Source organism: Hypanus sabinus, chromosome 19 (genome assembly GCF_030144855.1).
Source record: "Hypanus sabinus isolate sHypSab1 chromosome 19, sHypSab1.hap1, whole genome shotgun sequence".
NCBI lineage: Eukaryota > Metazoa > Chordata > Chondrichthyes > Myliobatiformes > Dasyatidae > Hypanus > Hypanus sabinus.
In genome coordinates, this window is record NC_082724.1 from 65,441,056 (window position 1) to 65,455,858 (window position 14,803).

The following is a 14,803-nucleotide window of genomic DNA, read 5'->3' on the forward strand; positions in this document are numbered from 1 at the left end:
TATAGAGTATATTTCTTATTGTAACATAGTTTTTTTTATTATGTATTGCAATGTATTGCTGCTGCAAAACAAAAAATTTCAGGATGTGTGCCAATGATAATCAAACCTGACTCTGATTCTATTGTAGCATTATCTACCCCAACCCATTTTCTCCCAATTGTCCCTTCATTGAACCACTGCAATCAAAGGCAACCACACTACTGTGCCAGCTATGAATAAAGTACTTGAGCAGGAAGTGAGGAATCTAACCACAGATCCTCTTAGCATTTGTTGGGGCATCAGAGAAGTGGGATATCACAAGGAATTAGTGAAGTGCTTCCAAAAACTGTTTTCCTTTCTTCAAATAGTAGCATTCAAGTTGAGTTTGATGTTCTCCTGAGGGGTAGTCTATTGGTTGGGGACTTAATCCAGGATGTTAGGATGGAATCACTGAATGGAGTACGCTTGTGCTTGACTTTGCTTAACTGGGGAGGCTGATGCATGGGCAACCACCACATGCTCCTCAACAGTCCAGTGGTATGGAATGCAAGATGACTGGGGTTCCTTTGCTGCTGTTGTGATGTCATCATCTTCAGGCAGCTCCACTGTTAAGCTTTTGGTTGAATTCCTCTTTGTCTGGAACCTCTTTCTTGACCTTACTGCTACAGGTGACCCTTTCAAGATCAAAACTCCAGACGGCATCGCTCTCAAGATCCCACAAGACTCTCCACTATGACAAGCTGATGATCCTTGGTGAAGCCTTCTTCAAGAATAGATTTGTCCAATATTTTCCCATATAAATTTAATAAAGTTATAAATTTATAGAGGTGTATAAGATGATGAGAGGCATCGATCGCGTGGATAGTCAAAGGCTTTTTCCCAGGGCTGAAATGTCTAGCACGAGAGGACATAGTTTTAAAGTGCTTGGAAGTAGGTACAGAGGGACGTCAGGGGTAAGTTTTTTTTTATGCAGAGAGTGGTGAGTACATGGAATGGGCTGCCAGTGATGGTGGTGGAGGCAGATATGATAGGCTCTTTTAAGAGACTCCTCGATAGGTAGATGGAGCTTGTAAAAATTGTGGGCTATGGTAACCCTAGGTAATTTCATGTTTGGCACAGCTTTGTGGGCCAAAGGGCCTGTATTGTGCTGTAGGTTTTCTATGTTTCTAAAGTTAGCTCGTGGATCAGATATAACAGTTACAAAGTAACAACAGATTTTCCAATGATCTATTCCAAAGACATTTAATGTTCCTTAAAAATGCAGGTAAAATATCAGCCACTACAGTCCATTTTAAATAAAATTTGAAATATTCAGCAGTTAGAAAGGCAAAAAATCTTCTGCTGTTCAAACAGGTCTAAAACCAGTTTTCATTTATATTTATAGGAAACAATGAGAGCTTACTTCTTTAAGAAAATGTCATCTCCAGAGATGACACGTTTGCCAAAGTATCAGCGATACATCTGCTAGCATTTCTCTTTTTGTTAACTTACACTGTATATTCTTAAGTGTTAATTTTCATATGGTTTTATTTGTATTAAGGTGAAATAAAAATTGTGACTTGAAGTTAGAAAGAAAAACTATTTCAAAACACGGACTACATGATCTGGCAAAATCTCTGAATATTTTTAAACACAAGTTCTAAAACTATTCATGAAATTGGGAAAAAATGTAGACAAACTAATCTGGTGCACAAGCATTTTTCTTCGGGGGGGGGTGGAGGAGGAGATATAATCAACAAAAACTACAGATCAGATAGTCAGTATTTTGTTTTCTGAAAGCCATCCTAACTTGAGTCACAGTTTACTCATTAAAAAGCAAAGCAAAAATTTCTAGCTCCAAACCTTTCTTTTAAAAAGGTCCAAAAACCTTAACAGGAATATAAAACTGCCAAAAACACACACACAGGCACAGAAGCCAAAGAAAATCTAAATTTAGGGCGGTTGCCATTTTAAAATAGATTACCTCATTTTAGATGTCCTGATATTTCCGGGTCTTTTTTAAACATAAGAAACTGTCTGATTAGACTTATAATTTACAACCAAATCCTGCTGATGTACAAAACGCAAAAACATTATGTTGAATCCTATGTTGTAACACTTTTAACCATAAAAACTTAATTTCGGTTTTAAATAATATCATTCCCCCTCCCAACTCATAAACAGAAGGGCCTCGATTTACAAATGCCTCTCACTAGTTACAAAGAAAGCATATTCAGTATTACACCTCACTTAACCGGCATCCCGAGAGCTCAACAAGCAATGACTTCGTATTAAAATATTAACAATACAGCAAAATAAAAACTTTTCAAATTTTAAATCTTGAGAAAACTGGAGAGGGGTTTTCTCCAAGTTGAAAGAAAGAAAGCTAACCTAGAAATAAGATACCCACATGATGCTCCAACTTTGGGGGGGGGGGGAGGAGATGGAGAGGAACGGTGAAAGGGCTTACTTAATCCGGGGTTTTAAGTGACAGTGCTTTCCTTTTGAGCATTTTCTATCCTGCAAGAGATATTAGAGAGTCCCCTATGCTAGAAGATGCCTCCATTTCCCTTGGGTTGGGTCAGTTACACCCCCCCAAAACAAGATCCAAACACAAGATGGCGGAGGCCAGCAACAGTTGATTAAAAAATGGGGCAAAACACACAAACAAGACGAAAAACCCACTCCCAAGAGGTCAACACACACAACGTAAACAATCTTATGAGCGACGCTGATAAAATGGTCTGTCCTTAATTGAATAAAACCTTTAAATGTATATCACTCTGAACACACACACACACCCAAATGTCCCGTCAGAACAGACCGGCTATCGTTGGAAAAGCCCCCACGCAAAAGGAAACAAATCCGTTAGATTAAACGAAAGGTCTGCGATTGACGTTTCTCACCTCTTTTAAAAATAAGGATTATTATTTACCGACTTACCGGAAGTATTTTTATTTTGCAGTGAGTATTGTAGGTCTATGTGTATGTGGAAAGGGTTGCTTGTCCCTTTCTCTCTCTCGAATCGAGTCGGCCAAGCTCAGACAAGGCGCGCTCCCGAGCGACGTGACCACGCCTGACTGAGGGGAGGCTTGACAATTCAAAGCGGAATACTTTTGTGAGCGTCTCTGCAGGAGATTGATTAACGACGTGAAGAGAGGCGGCAGCGGGGAAAGAATTCAGCATAGGCATTGATATTGCATTGGCTAACACGTCGGAATAGAGATTTTTTAAAAATCATTGACTAGGTCGAAATATATAGCAGAAAGAGATGCAGCCGCATTTATCACCAGTAGAGGCTCTCGAAGCTGGAGTCTGAAATCAAAGAATTCTTATAGCATAACCCTGTCAGTTCCATTCGCCCACTCTTTCCCCATAACACTGCAACTTATTCTTTCTCAAGTGCCGATCCAACTTCCTCTTAAAGCGAAATCAGAGAGTAAGAAAACTTAGAAGTTGGGCATCTGAAATAGAAAATGTTGGAAACGTTTAACACACCACAAATATTTCTCTTTCCACTGACGCTGACTGCTGACGTTTTCTGTTTAATATTCCTCCGTCTACGAGCTTGTTTATTGAGTTCCAGATCATAACTACTCTCTCAGTAAACAGTATTTACCTCATCTTTAACCTAGTAACTTCTTGCCCAAAATTTTAAATCTGTGTAGACTGATGAATGGGTCTCCACCTGAATGAAATATCATAGATGCTGCCTGACCCGCTGAGTTCTCCAGCATTTTCATAATGTTTTAAATCTATGTCCCCGGTCCTTGTTACAATAGTAACAGCTTCTATCTATTGTACATAAGCAATCATAATCTTGTTCACCTTCATCAAATCTCTCCATACCAACATTGTTCCAAAGTTCCAATTTCAAGTTCGCTGTTTATAAGTAAATTCAGGTGTGATCTTTCCTTCTTAGTCCTCTCCTTGCACTTAGCGTGGAACTCAACCCAGCATGCAAACTTCCAATATCTTGTAGCCTTGATGCGGCATTTCCACTTATATAGTTACAGACAAATGCTGGTAACCTCTCTTCTGTGAACATGACAGTATATTTTACGTTATTCATTCTTATGATCTTAACATAGTTGGCAAAATTATAACTTTCCCCCATCTTTATTTGCCCTCGAAGGTGTTGAAGGCCCTTCTTCCTGAGCTGTTTCAGTCTTTCTGATGAGTAATAAGTAGAATATTCCAGGATTTTGATCAAGTGACAATAAAGGACTGACCATCTTCTACAAAATCAGGATAATCTGTTGGTTAGAGGGGAACCTGCAGGTGGTGGTGATCCTATGTATCCTCAGAATCAGAACTGGAATCATGTTTATTATCATTGACATATATTGTGAAATTTGCTTTTTGTGGCAGCAGTAAATTGCAATACATAAAACATAGTATATAGTAAATCATAAATAAAAATATATATACTGAATAAAAAATAAACGAATTGTTCAAAATGGAAGCAAAAATACTTAAGTAGTTCATTGTCCATTCAGAAATCTGACTGGTGGAGGGGAAAGATGCTGTTCCTAAAACATTGAGTGTGGGTCTTCAGCCTCCTCTCTGATGATACTAATAAGAAGAGGGTATGTCTTCAGTGGTGGGGAGGGGCACTTAATAATGGATGCTGCCTTTTTGAGCCATCACTGTTTCAATATGTCCTCAATGGTGGGGAGGCTAGTGCTGATGATGGAGCTGGCTAAGTCTGCAGCTTTTTCTTGCAGTAGCCAATGCAGTAGACCCTCCATACCAAAAGGTGTTGCAACCAGCTAGAACGCTCTCCACCATACATCTGTAGAAATTTGCTGGAGTCTTTGGTGACATAACAAATCTTCTCAAATTCCTAATGAAATACAGCAGCTGGTGGCCCTCTTGTTGAATCCAGGATAGGTCTTCAGAGATGTTCTCTTTGGTCCTTCTTGATGGTAATTTGGAAAGTGCTGTCTGAGTAGCCTGTGAGTAATTCAGAGCACTTTGTACACACTTGTGTGAAGTAGTGTCATTGTCCATTCAGAAATGTGCTGGTGGAGAAGAAGATGCTATTCCTAAAACATTGAGTGTGGCACCTCAGGCTCCTCTACTTCCTCTCTGAAGGTAGTTATGAGAAGAGGCTATGGCTTGGGTGGTGGGGGCACTTAATGATGGATGCTGCCATGAGTGGTTAAGGTGTTAATCAACTGATCTGCTTTGGAGATGCAAGAGAGACTGCAAATGCTGGCACCAAGAACAAACTACTGGAAGAATTTATACTGTCATAGAACACTACAGCACAGAAACAGGTCCGTAGGCCCAACTATTCCGTGCCAAACTATGGTTCTGCTTAGTCCCTAGTAAATGAAAAAGAGGTGTCCCCATTTCACTGCAAGAGGCAAGACATAACAAACAATTCGCTGATTTATGATGTTAAAAGTCTGTTGTGTTGCCTTTTCCAAGCTTTGCGCCCAAAGAACTCGGGTCTCTGGGCATACAGCCAGCAGCCAGCTTGCTGCTTTCGATCTTCCATGTACTCCCACGACACACCAGGTGGCAGCACCGACCTCTAGTCCACCCACCTACAGGGCCATAAAATCCGGAAACTCTGAAGGTGCACTAGTCTTCTAGGCCATGTCCTTGGTATATCAAATAGTGGCCAGTTGTGAGACCATGAGAGTGGATCCTATTCCCGCAAAGAACTGAGATCAGCATGTAACTCCAGGTCAGGGTCTTCGAAAGAATCCTGAAAGGGAAAACTAGAGATATCAAAGATAGAAATAGAGCTGTCCAAAGATGTGAGCAAAGGAGTCACTGTTAGTCATCATCGTCTCCTAAGCTCCATCTTCTTACATTCTAGAGAACAAAATCCTAATCTATTCAACCTTTTCATATAACTCAGCGCCTCCGGTCCTAGCAACATCTTTGTAATAATTTCCTCTGTTTCAACGTTATAGACATCTTTCCTACCGTCAGAGACCAAAACTACACACAATACTGCAAATTAAGCCTCACCAATGTCTTGTACAACTTCAACATAAAATCACATCTTCCGTGTTCAATCCTTTGAATTATGAAGGCCAAAGTGGCAAAAGCTTTCTTTGTGACCCTATCTACCTGTGAGCTACTTTCCATACACACAAAATGCTGGTGGACCACAGCAGGCCAGGCAGCATCTATAAGGAGAAGCACTGTTGACGTTTCGGGCTGAGACCCTTCGTCAGGACTAACTGAAAGGAAAGATAGTAAGAGATTTGAAAGTAGCAGGGGGAAGGAAAAATGCGAAATGACAGAAGACCGGAGGGGGTGGGGTGGAGCCTAGAGCCAGAAAGGTGATTGGCAAAAAGGATACAGAGCTGGAGAAGGGAAAGGATCATTAGATGGGAGGCCTAGGGAGAAAGAAAGGGGGGGGGAGCACCAGAGGGAGATGGAGAACAGGCAGAGTGATGGGCAGAAAGAGAGAAAAAAAAGGAGGGGGGACAAAAAACTAAATATATCAGGGATGAGGTAAGAAGGGGAAGAGGGGCATTAATGGAATTTAGAGAAGTCAATGTTCATGTCATCAGGTTGGAGGTAACCCAACCTGATATAAGGTGTTGTTCCTCTGGCTGGATCAAAATAAGCTGTAGAGAGTTATAAAATTAGTCAGCTCCATCATAGGCACTATTCACCATAGTATCCAGGACATCTTCAAGGAGCAGTACCTCAGAAAGGCGAAGTCCATCATTAAGGATCCCCACCACCTAGGATATGCCTTCTTCTCATTGTTTCCATCAGGAAGGAGGTACAGAAGTCTGAAGGTACGCACTCAATAATCCAGTAACGCCTTTTTCCCGCTTGCCATCTGATTTATATGTATAATTACAGTATATATTTACTGTAATTCAGTTTTATTCTCTCTATTATCACATATTGCATTGTACTGCTGCTGTAAAGTTAATAAATTTCACAAAATATGATGGTGATATTAAACCTGATTCTGATTCATGGACCTCTGGCTTCTTCCTTCTATAATTGATAATCAGCGATAATCCTGTAGTTGAAAATCAGAAAACCATCTCATACATTCAAAGTTCAAACAATATCTATAAAGTACATATTTACGACACTGAGATTCATTTTCTTGCAGGCATTCACAAAACAACTACAATAAAATCAGTGGAAAAACTACACACAGAGATGATAAATGATCAATATGTAAGTAAAGACAAATTGTGCAAATATAAAAAAACCAAACATAAATAAATAAATATTTCTGAGAACTTAAGTTGTAGAGTCCTTGAAAGTGAGTCTACAGGTTGTGGAATCAGTTCAGATTTGAGGTGAAGGATGTTATCCATACTAGTTCAGGAGCCTGATGGTTGAAGGGTAGTAACTGTTTCTGAACTTGGTGATGTGGAACCTCAGGCTCTTGTACATTCTTTCGTATGGCAGCAGTGAGGTGAACATGCGACTCTCAGTGAGTTCAGCTGTGAAAGAAAGCTAGTGTTTTGTAGATGGAGATTATTTGTAATGTCTAGCTGAAGCTAAGCATCAGTGGGCGATGCCAGTTCATATACATGGTTTCATTTCTGCAATGTACCATCATAAATGTTTCGGATGATAGAGAATTTTACTCCTTGTTCTTACTAACTTCAGTAGTACTAAACTCTTTTATTGTACGTGCATACTGTGATAATAAAATAAACCCTTGATGCTGCATTAAATATAAAATATAAAACTTATAGCTCCTTTAACTCAGCTGTTATGTCCTTGAGCTCTAGCGACAAGTGATCATGGCAGAATTTAAGCCAAGCATTGATGGAGCTTGAGGTTTGCTGGATCTGTACTTCAACAGATAAGTGAAGAGTATTCCTTAATGCTCCTGAAATGTGCCTTACTGATTGTAAAAAAAAAGTAGGCTTAGTCCTTTAGATTTAGATATAAATTTATTTTAGTCTATAAAAGTATTGTGGAGATGCAACTGCCTTTTTCCTCCTTGCATGTGTAAGGTAGTTGTAAATTCCAACTGTTTTAGTTAGCCACACTCTATTACCCCTGTTACTGCACTGCAAACACCTTAAGCCACTTTTTGTAATACTTGTATATGTATTTATGCACATTTTGTTCAACATCTGTATTTTAACCTTTAACTTTATTTCTTTGTAATTCTTTATAATTGTTGAAATTTATTTTTTGTTGCATGTCATGGCCCTGGCCAACACCTCAACAAATTCCTAATATATGTAAATCTACAATCAGTAGCTACTTTATTAGGTACACCAATATCCCTGCTCATTAATGCAAATATCTAATCAGCCCATCATGTGGCAGCATCTCAATGCATAATAGCATGCAGACATGGTCGAGGTTCAGTTGTTATTGAAATGAAACATCAGAATGGGGAAGAAGCATAATCTAAGTGATTTTGACCATTGAATAGTTGTTGGTGCCAGATGGGGTAGTTTGAGTAACTCAGAAACTGCTGATCTCCTGCGATTTTCATGCACAACAGTCTCTAGTTTACAGAGATTGGTGCAAAAAACTAAAAACATCCAGTGAGTGGCAGTTCTGTGGGCCAAAATGCCTTGTTAATGAGAGAGGTCAGAGGAGAATGGCCAGACTGGTTCAAGATGACAGAAAGGCAACAGTAACTTAAATAACCACTCTTTACAGTGGTGTGCAGAACAGCATCTCTGAATCTTGAAGAACTTTGAAATGTTTCCACACAGTGTTCCACTGCTGTACCTAATAAAGTGGGTACAGTTTATATGAGCATATATGGTTGATCCTTGATTCCGTACTGTTTATTTTTCTTCTTGGTTCTCTGGTTTCCTTCCACATCCCACAGTTCATTGTTCATTACCAGTGAATCACTTGTGTTTGATGTACTGTCAGTGATGTCTCCACCACTTCACTGATAATTGAAAGTAGGCCAAGTGTGGCAACTGAATGGATTAAATTTGCCTTGCCTTTTACCACTAATTTTTAATCAGATTATTGTTCTTATGACATTATGGTGATAGCTTACACATTGATCTGGTCAGGTAAATGTTTTAAAGCCCAAGAGCATATTAAAACAGAGAGGAATAGTCTGTGCAGTAGATAAAAGCAGATAGCTGATTCACTGCCAATAGGCAAACAGCATCCCTGGCTCAACACAGGTGAGTCATGAGATTAAGTTAATATGAAAGCCAATCAATAATATTTTAGCAACATAGAAAACCTACAGCACAATACAGGCCTTTTAGCCCACAAAGTTGTGCCAAACATGTCCCTACCTTAGAAACTACTAGGCTTACCTATAGCCCTCTATTTTACTAAGCTCCATTTGCCTATCTAAAAGCCTCTTAAGACACTTTTGACTTTAATTTTATTTACTGAGTTGGTGTTTATGGACCATCTATTTGTGCACATCAGTGAGTTCAGTTGTGAAAGAAAGCTAGTGTTTTGTAGAGGAGATCGTTTGTAATGTCCAGTTGAAGCTAAGCTTCAGTGGGCAATGCTGGTTCATGCACATGGTTTCATTTCTGCAACATGCCCCATCAGCAATGTTTGAACTCAGCCTCTTGCTGCTGATGACATGCAGAACTCAAGGAAAAAACCATCCACAGTTCATTTGTGAAACACACCCATTTATATGTCATTCAATCCTTTATATAAAAAATAAAGCATTTAACAAACATATTCAGAGCACTTATGCTGGTGAGCATTTCAATAATTCGTGCTTCAACATTTAATTAATTCTACTTGACTGAGTCCAATTTCATGAAAGGGAGTCATATAACTATGTAAACTGAGATGTACACCATCTTTTCAATGTAAATTTATTCTCAAAATATGTATACATTACCACATACAATCCAGAGATACATCTTCTTGCAGACATTCACTCAATAGGACAAAGAAATATAATAGGATCAATGAAAAACTACACACAAAAACTGACAAATGATCAATGTGCAAAAGGAAACTGTGTAAATACAAAAAGCTAATGACAAATAAATAAATAATGTTGAGAACATGATTTGTCAAGTCCTTGAAAGTGTGTCCATAGGTTGAGGAATCAGTTCAATGTTAAGGTGAGTGAAGTTAAGTCTTCTGGTTCTGGAGTCTGATGGTTGAAGGGTATTAATTGTTTCTGAACATCGTGGTGTGGGCTCCTTTACCTCCTTCCTGATGACAGTAGTGAGAAGACAGCATGGCCTGAATGGTGGAGATCCTTGATCGTGCTTTCTTGTGGCAACTCAGTCTGGCAATGTGGCAATCTGACCAACCTTCATATCTTTATGTGCTGGTTACACACATAACTCTGAAATAATTGATAGTTATAATGCCTCAACAATGCAATATTTATTTTTACAGTAATTCTGCAAATACTCCACAGGCCAGACAGCATCTGTGGAAAGGAACTGCAGGATATGGAAACTGGAGGTAACTAAATGACATGGAGGATTAATTATGATCTTAAGTTGCAGAGGAGTTTGAGGGGTTGTATGACCTACTCCTACTTCTTTTTCTTATGTTAGATTATAAAGTACAGCAGCCAGAATTATGTCATTTGGCTGATTTTTTAAAAAACTACATTTTCCCACCTGCTCTCCACAATCCATAAATATTTTAGCAATCAAAAATCTTCCAATCTTTGCATTAAATACACCAAATGACTTGGCTTCCACAGCCATTCGTGGTAATAGATTCCACTAATTCATCACCTCTGACTAAACAATTCCTCCTCATCTGTTTCCAAGGGAGATCCCTCTATTCAGAAACTGTTCCCTGAGAATATTCATGTGTTTAGGTTGATGTCCTTTAAGCCAAACTGAAAAAGAAATAACAATTCCTTCGGAATGATTGCATCAGAGAAGATATGTTTGGTGGCGGCAGGTGGAAAAAAAGTAGCATTGTGATTGGTGGAAATAATGTAGACTAATCCATTGAATGGGGAAGTTAGTGAGTGAAGTGTGAGGAGAAAAGAAATGCTAACTATGACCCTGGAAATATCATCACAGCTCAGAAATTTCTCAAAGAACAGAGAGAATTTTAAGGTCCAAGGAAGGTTTTTACAGAACTTGCATTTATTATAATTTGGATACTCAGTTAATAATTCAGATTCGGAATCATTATTTATCACAACTACATCAAAACATACAGTGTTGTTCGTGTTAACAACCAACAAAAGCTAAGATGTGCTGAAGGCAGCTCACATGTCTCGCCACACATTCTGGTGCCAACATAGCGTGCCCACAAAGTTCAAGTTTATTGTCATGGTTATACAAACCCAGTATATACATGCTATGACAATCAGGTTTTGGCAAAGAACAAAATTTATAAACATAAAATATATAAACTTAATTTCCATAAATTGCACATAAGTTATGCAACACACTAAACAAAAAATAATATAACAACACCAGTGCAATTTGAGGAAATACAGTTCAAGGTAGAATTAGTTTTTTTTTTTAGAAGTTGGTTCAAGAAACTGATGGCAATGGAGAAGATGCTATTGTTGAATCTTCAGACTCCTGTACCTCCTGCTTGATGGCAGTAATGAGAAGAGGACATGCCCCAGATGAAGGGAGCCCAAAATGGATCAGTTGTAAAACACTACAGTTAAACTGAAAGACCCAGTTTTCTCAAGGGAACAAATTTACCCACATTTCATCCTAATGCATTATTCAACATTTTATAAAGAAAACTTAATCTAATTTCCTGACCTGTTTCCACCAATTGGTAATTTTAACACCACCAAGTTTTGGCAAGAGATGAGTTTGGCCTAGAACTGTCAGTAATAAAGGCCAATCAAGATTTAGCTGCATATAATGGACCCTGAAAACAACCTCCCCCAGACCACTTCTGTTGCTGTTGAGAAATCTAAAGACCATCTGAGTCTTCTCCACTAAAGAGTTTTGGTAAATTTCATTAGGGGTTTCCTTTCAAATCTGGTAAATAGCCATGAGACTCATTAACAACAGATACTATGTTTAATGTGGTACTACATAATACTACATCTTTAATGTGGGTCCTAACGCACATCTCAGTATCTCTAAAATCAATAACAATAAGGACCAATAATATTGCTCACTTTGCCATTAATCCCACAAATAAATGTTATAAATGTAAAACTTTCCACATTTTATGGCTAAATTATTGAATTTAAAGCCCTTTTCAGGCTTTCTTCACGGTTACAGGAAAATGCTATACAGTTTCATATTACTTTATCTAGGTCATATTGTTTACAGCTGATTTGACCTCATACTGAGCTTCACACCAAAACTGCCAACTTCCATCTTGACAAGAACATAAAGATATTTTCTGTTTCTATCCCTTATGTCCTCTGAGCCTACTCCACCATTCAATAAAATTACAACTAATTATCTACCACATCCACTTTCCCACACAATCCTCATACTCTTCAGCCAATTTTCCATTTTGCAGTCAACATGGGACTATTGGCAATGCTGTTCTTAGTTTGAATCCCATGGGGGAACTAGGAAGTCTAATTCAATTAAACAAATCTGGAATTTATAACAAGCTGTGAATGCTGGGTTGGTGCAGGAGTTCATATAAAGAACTTTACAACAGAGAAGGTCAAGGGAGGATGGGCTATTGAAAATAAAAAAGATCTCCAGATGGCAGCAACAGTTTCCAAGAGAGCCTTTTCACAATCCAGGAAGGCTGGCAATCTTCCACTCTCACATTTGTTAATGGGTGGGCCTCCTAATTCTTGGAACTTCTCATTCAACATCTGTTGAAAAGAAACCACAAAACAGGAGACCCACCTCTAAAATAAATAAGGTACATAGACTTAATGTGATCAAACCCTCAGGACTTCATCCAACTACAAAAAGGTATCCAAAAAAATGAATGGGTTAGATTTTTTGGATTGACACTTACTATTTTTAGTTTTATAAACATACTAATGAATATATTACAATATCAGGTAATAATTGCAAGAAAAGTGTGAGGTGAAGTGTCAACCAACATACACAACCTATCATGACCTTAGATAAACCTTCAATTCTCCCAGCTAAAAGAAACTGCAGAGAATGAATCTCAAATATTTCCCTGTTCAGACATTTGTCTCAAGTTCAATTTCAAGTTTAAATTTATTGTCATCTGCCTGTACATATACAGTGTACAATCAAACAAAACAACATTTCTCCAGACCACGGTGCACCTACAATACATATATCACACATGTAAAACATATATCACATATGTAAAACAAACTATTACCACAGATATCTTAATAAAATATAATTTAAAATGCATGTGAAATGGACAGATAAACAGTAAATAGTAGTGATGAGACCTCAGTGGGGCAGGGTATTCATAAGTCTCACTTCTTGAGGGAAGAAGCTGTTATCCAGTTTGGCAGTCCTAGTCCTGATGCTCCTATACTTCCTTCCTGATGGCAGTGCATCGACAAGATTGTGGGATGGATGGTAGGGATCCTCAACAATGCACTTGGTGAATGTCACACATGGGGGGGGGGGGGGGGAAGGAAGACCTCAGTGACCCTCTCAGTGAGTTTTCTATCCTCTGTGAGATCTTGTAGCTCAATACCTTGCAGTTCTTTACCATACACTGATGCAACCAGGCAGGACATTCCATTGTATGTCTGCATGATAACATCTAAGCCACTATTCTAACTAATGGCTCCTATACAGAATGTGTTCGATGTATAACTATTTCAACCCTCCACTCCATCTTTCTTACTGCAATTTTGCATTTCAACTCCCACAAGCTTTCTGATGGAATGGAGCTTATCTACAGAATGACAGAGAAACTATTCATTTGCACTTCAGACTAGTATCATCTTAACCTCAGATAAAGCCCAGAAGCAGATAGAACATATCTGAGTATCCAGAATTCAAGATACTGATGCATATTTGTGAATGGGTGTTGGTAGCCATCTGTAAACAAATATCCTCATCAATATTGCATAAACAAAGTTCAATAAAAATATCTCACTCTAGGCAGACATCAGTAAGAAAAAATACTCCACTGTTTCCAGTGCCACAGGATAGGCTTTGGACACCTGAGGTAAAGAGCGTTTGAATATTAAGATCATTAACCTAATTCTAAGCTCGTAGCGTATTAGGCAGCTTTCATCAAACCCCTCCCCCCCACACTCACCATTCTGTTTGCTTCAGCGACTTAGATAACGTGGAGCAGGGATCCCAGAGCACTAGTACTTTACTTTGTATTATCTTCAAATTCAGGAAAAACCGACCAATAAATATGACCCCACCCTCCCCCAGACGAACACGCTCAATATTGAGGCGTATGCTACATTATTTCTATCCCTAGGCTTCTAACACAATCAGTCCAGGCAGCGTCACCGGTCAGAGAAGGACAGAGAAAAACCTTCAAAGGATGTTTTGACAGTGTCTTTGGGGAAAATGTGACTTTCTCATCGCCTAACGAGAATCCTTGGTCTCAGATTCATTACAATAGAGAGGGTATTCCCCAGGTGGCACTGGAAACTTCAAGTCTCTTCGACAGGAGAATACACAAGTCCAATGAAAACGGTGAGTGGAATGGACCTCCTCCATACCATCCATTCGTACCCGATCACTGACCTACTGCCCGCGGCTCGCCTGGTCTCAGGGTATCTCAGCATCTGCTCTCAATTCAAGCACCTCGGAGCTCACGGAGAATTTAAAGCAAATTCTCCATTCAAGTTGTGAAATATGGAGTGAATAAGGGGAAATTTTGCACCACTTACGTTAGGCATTTTGTTTATTTCATGACTGGTCACCCAAGTCAAATTGAATCGCACTCCGTTTCTAAGTCATGTTGTTTAGGCCTTTCTGGATACCGCAAGTGGGCGCCTCCAACCTGCAGGTAGTTTATGATTTGCATTAGTACATAAGTGGATCGTGTC

At 38.9% G+C, this 14,803-nt stretch overlaps 1 protein-coding gene across 3 annotated transcripts in view; it reads right to left on the reverse strand.

The window, feature by feature from the left end:
• Nucleotides 1–14,803, reverse strand: part of LOC132377996 (transforming protein RhoA) — a 123,947-nt gene that overhangs the window by 108,633 nt on the left and 511 nt on the right. Inside the window, exon 2 of one of the 3 annotated variants that reach the window (XM_059944569.1) lies at nt 14,645–14,757. The gene's annotated coding sequence lies outside the window, so the exon portion shown is untranslated. Of the gene's footprint in view, nt 1–2,901; nt 3,181–14,644; nt 14,758–14,803 lie in introns of those variants that run through there. The other 2 variants (XM_059944567.1, XM_059944568.1) reach the window with 2 other exon arrangements.